This window comes from Orcinus orca, chromosome 19 (assembly GCF_937001465.1).
Source record: "Orcinus orca chromosome 19, mOrcOrc1.1, whole genome shotgun sequence".
Taxonomy (NCBI): domain Eukaryota; kingdom Metazoa; phylum Chordata; class Mammalia; order Artiodactyla; family Delphinidae; genus Orcinus; species Orcinus orca.
The window spans coordinates 38,506,075-38,512,074 of NC_064577.1; the positions used below are offsets into that span (position 1 = coordinate 38,506,075).

The 6,000-nt window shown below is 46.4% G+C and overlaps 1 protein-coding gene and 1 long non-coding RNA gene across 2 annotated transcripts in view; both read right to left on the bottom strand.

Annotated features, from left to right (window-relative positions):
* The window catches only part of LOC101287365 (leucine-rich repeat-containing protein 37B-like), a 127,941-nt gene extending 124,841 nt beyond the window's left edge, over window positions 1–3,100 (bottom strand). The window contains exon 1 of the mRNA XM_049701621.1: window positions 2,558–3,100. The gene's annotated coding sequence lies outside the window, so the exon portion shown is untranslated. The remainder of the gene's footprint in view (window positions 1–2,557) is intronic.
* A 1,047-nt stretch (window positions 3,101–4,147) lies between these two features.
* Window positions 4,148–5,550, bottom strand: LOC105748895 (uncharacterized). Its single transcript, XR_001120260.1, has 2 exons — window positions 5,470–5,550; window positions 4,148–4,499 (listed from the first exon to the last, which is right to left on the bottom strand). It is a non-coding gene; the product is annotated as an uncharacterized LOC105748895 (long non-coding RNA).
* Window positions 5,551–6,000: the final 450 nt, after the last annotated feature.

Here is a 6,000-nt window from a genome sequence, read left to right on the forward strand (position 1 = left end):
TTAACAAGCTTCTTTGAGAGTGCAAATATTTCCAGTCTTAACTCTCTCAATAACTTACATATTACTGTGGAGTTTTTACATCAGTAGTTCTTTCTTAAATGTCTATTTCCATTTTGAACAGCGTGTAGTATATAAATACAGTCATAAAAATTCAAGTAATACAAAGAAAGTCAAAGCATTGTTAATTCTTTGATTTGTTTGTGCATCTTCCCCGTCACTAGTTTACGAGCTCCTTAAGTGCTTGAAGGAACCATATATTATTCTTTCCTTGTTACCACAAACAAGCATAGGTCTTGGCATATAATAGGGGAGTGATGGTCTGTTGACTAAGTGAATGAATGAGTACATAAGGAAATGAAATTATTTTCTCCAACTGAAGCTGCCTGCTGGGAAGGAGAAATGAAGACTAATTTTTAAATGTTGAGTGTCGCATGGGAGGCTAGGCCCTGTACGGTGAGTCATAATGGAGCTGTCCTGGACAATTAGGAAGCTTCAGAAGGGCTCTGAGCCCCTGGGTAGTAGAGACAGTTGACATCTGGGATAACCTTGCCACAGTTCTTGCTGGCAAACATATCCCTTTGTGCTACTGAGAAAAACTCAGATACATTAGGCCTTTCCTTCATTTTAAGATGTTATTATCTTTTCTGTATTTATAAAAAATACAGGGGAAAAAAGATAAGAAGTATGTATACCTGCCAATGAATAAAAGAACACATAATTGGAACTTCCCTGCTAGTGTAGTGGTTAAGACTCCATGCTCCCAATGCAGGGGGCCTTGGTTCGATCCCTGGTCAGTGAACTATGTCTCTCACATGCATGCTGCAACTAAGAGTTCACACACCACAGTTAAGGAGCCTGCGAGCCACAACTAAGGAGCCTGCCTGCTGCAACTAAGACCCGGTGCAACCAAATAAATAAATAAATAAAATTTTAAAAGAACGCATAATTAAAGTGGGTAACAATTTCGGGCGTGTGAGCAGTAAACTAAGGCTCTGCATTAAATAAGGAAATCTAATACGAATGCCCTTTCCTCTCAACTGTATAGTGACTTGTAGAACATTCTATCAGTGCCGAGCTTTATGCTGTGAAAATCTCAGAACCTAAGCTTATGGAATGGTCTTAATGTCCAATATAAGAAAAGAACTCATTACTCACAACTGACACCAAGTAACTGTTTCATAATCTTTCCAGGACCATCTGTAATATCTGAGTGGTTATGTGAAATGGTCGCAGGGTCTACAAACAAAAGAATGCCTGGCACAAAATCATTTCAATCCCAGGGAGTAGAGCCAGGATTGAAGAGGGTGTTAAACAGGGTACAGAAGTGGGAGGTAGTGTACCTGGAGTCACATCTGAGGAGAGTTCTCAGATTCAATAAAGGTGAACTCAGTGAGTAAAGAAATATGGGTGAGAATAGGCAGCAAGGTCAGTAGGAAGTAGCCAGAGCGAGAAGCCAATCAGAGAAGACACACAATTATAAAGGGAAAGGTCTGGAAATCTAAGCCTCACTCACTTATTCAGAGGAATTGAAAAGGTCCTTGAAAAAGGAATGGTGGCTGAATGGAGGCACATAATGAAATGTTAATTCTGGGCAAGTAAGAATGGATGGCATGTTAATATGGAATAAGGTTTCTACAATGCATGAGAGAATATTTTAACCATTTTCTGGAATGTGAAGGGAGTTCTGAATAGGCAGTTTGAGAGTGGTGATGAAGCCTCCTTTATGTTACATCTGACAAAAGTTCCTCAAGCTCCGGACTTCCCTGGTGGCACAGTGGTTAAGAGTCCGCCTGCCAATGCAGGGGACACGGGTTCGATCCCTCGTGCGGGAAGATCCCACATGCCGCAGAGCAACTAAGCCCGTAAGCCACAACTACTAAAGCCTGCGTGCCTAGAACCCGTGCTCCGCAACAACAGAAACCATCGCGATAAGAAGCCCACACACCACGGGGAAGAGGAATCCCGCTCGCCGCAACTAGAGAAAGCCAGAGCACAGCAACAAGACCCAACGCAGCCAAAAATAAATAAATAAATTAATTAATTAATTAATTCATGAAAAAGTTTGTCAACCTCACACATTTGAAATTCACATGAAAGTATATATAAGGAAGACGCTTGTGAAGATTTCTTAAATTAAGGGGCAGCATAAAATGACATGTGGTTTAACATCAGTTAAGTTTGGGTTTGGCCTCTAGTTTCCACCTTTACTGTCATGAACCTTAAGTAAGTCACTTAACCATCCTGAGTTCGAGTTTCTTCATCTAAAAAAAAGAAAGAAAGATCTGGGGAACTGGGGGATCAGTGGAGCAGTGAATCTGAGAGCATTCTGTACACCACAGTGCTGTACAAACGCTGGCCATTCCCCCCCCGCCCCCGCCCCCCCCCCCCCCCCCCCCGCGCTGGGATCTTAGCTCGCCGACCAGCGATTGAACCCGGGCCCTCAGCAGTGAAAGTGCAGAGTCCTAACACTGGACCGCCAGGGAATTCCCGATGGCCTATTAGTTTTAAATTCAGCACTTCATCCCAGTAGAGCGAGGAATTCCACATTTGGACCCACCTTCACTGGAGATGTCTGGAAAAGCTGCTTCTGGTCGCATGCCTTTTGGGCTCTGTGGGCATCCCTTGCTTAATAAAACTTGATGATGCCAGGACCGGCCACTGCTGCGTTTGGGAAGACTCGGACCGAATACAGAAGGCCAAACTGGGAGAAGACTGAACACAGAATGCTGTAGGGTGGTCCCATGCTAAGTAAGTGCAGGAAATTTCACGCCCAGGAAAACAAACCGCCCATTCCCTTATATTCCCCCAGCCCTTCGCCACAGGCAACTGTGGTGAGCCGGCAACTCCAAACACTTCTCATTTTATGAACAAGTTTCCCTCTGAAATCCTAAGCTTCGAGAAGCATTAGGAGGCAATGCCGTCTGTTGGGAACTATCTCTCAAAAATCTCTGGGAGCGAGCTGACTGCTCAGGTCGGCTCTAGAACTAAGATTCCTCTCAGCGGAGACCACAGGCAGATGAGGTGCTGAAGCAGTACCCCGAGGCGCCCAGTTACTGGGCCGCGGGGCGGCTTCCTCCACCCCTCCCTCCGCCCCGGCTCGGCTCACTTGCAAGGCCTCGGCCGTGGGTCCAGAGCTCAGCTCCCACACCAGCAAGGTTTTGTCACCCGCGACGGGAACCGCAAAAAGTACCAACTCCACCATTCTACCGTTACCGCGCGTGCGCGGCTCGCGGCGCAAGCGGACTGCGCCTGCGCACGCGCGCCCGCGCTTTTTTTAAAATGGGAGCCTGAGGGGCGGAGCCAGCTCGGTGGGAGTGGGACGGGGGCGGTGCTCGAACTTCTCCCTCGCCCCTCCCACTCCGGGCTTGCCTCTGCCTCTAGTTCCCCTTCCGCAACCCGCGCACCCAGAAGTTTTGAAGTTTAGCGTTTCTATTCAAGTGTATTTTTAGCGTAGAGTCCAAAGTGTGAGTTTACAGGATCGAATGGTGCGGACATCTTTACAGCAGCTGGCTTCATCTTCAAACTCCCAGAGGAGACTAGAGTACTAAGTAGTTAGCGCTAACTATCCACTGAACTTTAAAAACTTAGATTTCCCGACTCTGTGTGAGAAATGACCACCAAAGATGCAATCCTTCGACTTGAGTGTTTGCACGAGTCTTAAATATGCAAATCAAGGTATAACATTAAAGCCATCAACAGTCTAGTACGAAATTCTTAAAAAGCTGGTTTCCAGCCCATTTTCCTAAAGTACTCCCAAATCACCCAGCACATTTCTCCATCCCCACCATGACTTTCTCCACCTCAATATATCAGACCCTTAGCCCCACCCATTACCTACTTCTGAGCTCTTTTACTTCAAGAATTGTTGACTTTGGAGCAATTACTTAGATCTTGATACTGTTTCAAACCAATAACTATAGATTTATTATCCATATCACTATCCATTGCATTCATTGTATGTATCCATTTATTCATTGTATCCATTATCTGTGTATGGAGAAGATCCATAATCTTCTCCAGATAGATTATGAACACCTCATGAACAATATTTACAGATTTATCATCCTTTTTCTAGTACCTAGCACACTCATACTCTATTAGGTACTCAAATACACTTGGAATTAATCATGACTAAATTAACACATTCTTTGCACAAGGAATGCTTTAATAATTCCAAAAATATAGAAAAATTCTTCATCGTGGTCTTCTTGGTTTGCAAATGACAGTCAGGAACCAGGGGCCTGGGCCTGGATAGGAACAAGGAGTAAGTCCTAGAAAACCATTTACTCCTGGGGCTCTGGTCAGTTTTATTTGTAAATGGGAAAGGAAGAAAATAACATGAGGTGGAGGCAAGAGGAAGAAGAAATGAAGAATTCCCAAGTGAGGAGAGGAGTTCTGGAATGACTCCACCACAGGCCTGTTCCCTGTCTCATGCCAGGTGGCATCCTGTCATCCAGTAGGACAGTGGCCGGCCTGCACAGTGCAACCTCTATTTTACCCTGTGGAGAGAAAGAAGATTGGTTCTTTTTTTTTATTAAGAATCAATTTTATTTATTTTTGGTTGCGTTGGGTCTTCGTTGCTGCACACGAGCTTTCTCTAGTTGCGGTGAGCGGGGACTACTCTTTGTTGCGGTGCGCGGGCTTCTTATTGCGGTGGCTTCGCTTGTTGCGGAGCACGGGCTCCAGGCGTGTGCGCTCAGTAGTTGTGGCACATGGGCTTTGTTGCTCCACGGCATGTGGGATCTTCCCGGACCAGGGTTCGAACCCGTGTCCCCTGCATTAGCAGGCGGATTCTTAACCAATGAGCCACCAGGGAAGCCCAGCAACACTTTTTATAGAAAATGTTGCTGCCAATTATGTAGAGAGGGCCCGTGGCAGCCATGTTTATGTTGCTGAATTTCTTCCATGCCTGTAGCTGAATGAATGGAGCTGGGACACAGGGTCCAAGCTGAACCCATCAGATCCTCCCTGCCAGGCACTTGGACTGGGACTGAGCCTAGCTAGTCTCTATGGTCGCTTAGGACATTAGCCCATAGATTCAGGGCGGACATAGTCTGTCTGGTGGACTGTAGAGCAGAGAAAGCTGGTCTGCAGAGGGAGTAGTGAAGCCAATGCACAAAGAGAAGCAGAAACCTGCAAAGGAAAGTTTCCAGCCCTGCTTCCACCCTCTTCCTGAGGCCCAGCTGCACCCCTCGTGTGGGCTCAGCAAGACACCTTGTCCTCTCAGAATAAATCTCCCCCAGCTAGCTCAAGTTGCTCTGTTCCTGCAACCAAAAGAGTTTTGTTTAATACGGTGTCAGAGGAAGAGCCAGATCCCAGGTCTTCTAAGTCGGAGTTCCAAGCCCTGCCACATCCCACATTTTTCTAGGCTGTAGAAAAGGTCAGGTCCTGGCCTACTGTCCCTTTCTCTGTCACTATGTCTTTCTTAAGGCTCCGCCCACTAACTTCGTCCCACCATGGCCTCCTCACCAGTTCTTCATCCCCCCTGTTCCGGACACAATCTTTTTCACACAGTTGATGATTGAAAGAAGATTTGGGCTCAGCAGTTCTGAAAGGGAGAAAGAGGATACCCGTCAGTGCACAGGGGACAGTCCCGAAGACTGGCTCTCCCTGCAAGCCAACACTAACCAACATGCGTCCATATGCAGGTATGGTGAGGAGGCACCACCTGTACTTGGAGAAGTCCTGGAGCCCTACTCCTTCTTTTCTTTTATTTTTATAGGCTTATGGGTGTCCAAGGCTTTGTAAAAGGCAGGTGGTGTCTACATAGAATAACATGGTGGAGAGCTAGCTGAGTCACAAATCTGGAAGCTGTCACTGTAGTTGGGCAGCAGGTGAGGTACTGGTTGCTGGTGACATGTAGTCAGCCCAAGAGGTGACTGGAGAAACACCTGGAGTTGATCCTTAGTTGCTCTCTGGAATGTTCTCACTGGGATGAAAGCTGGGTAGACTGCAGGCAGTGCAGCATCGGAGAGAACATAGCTGCCATTCAAAAGGGCT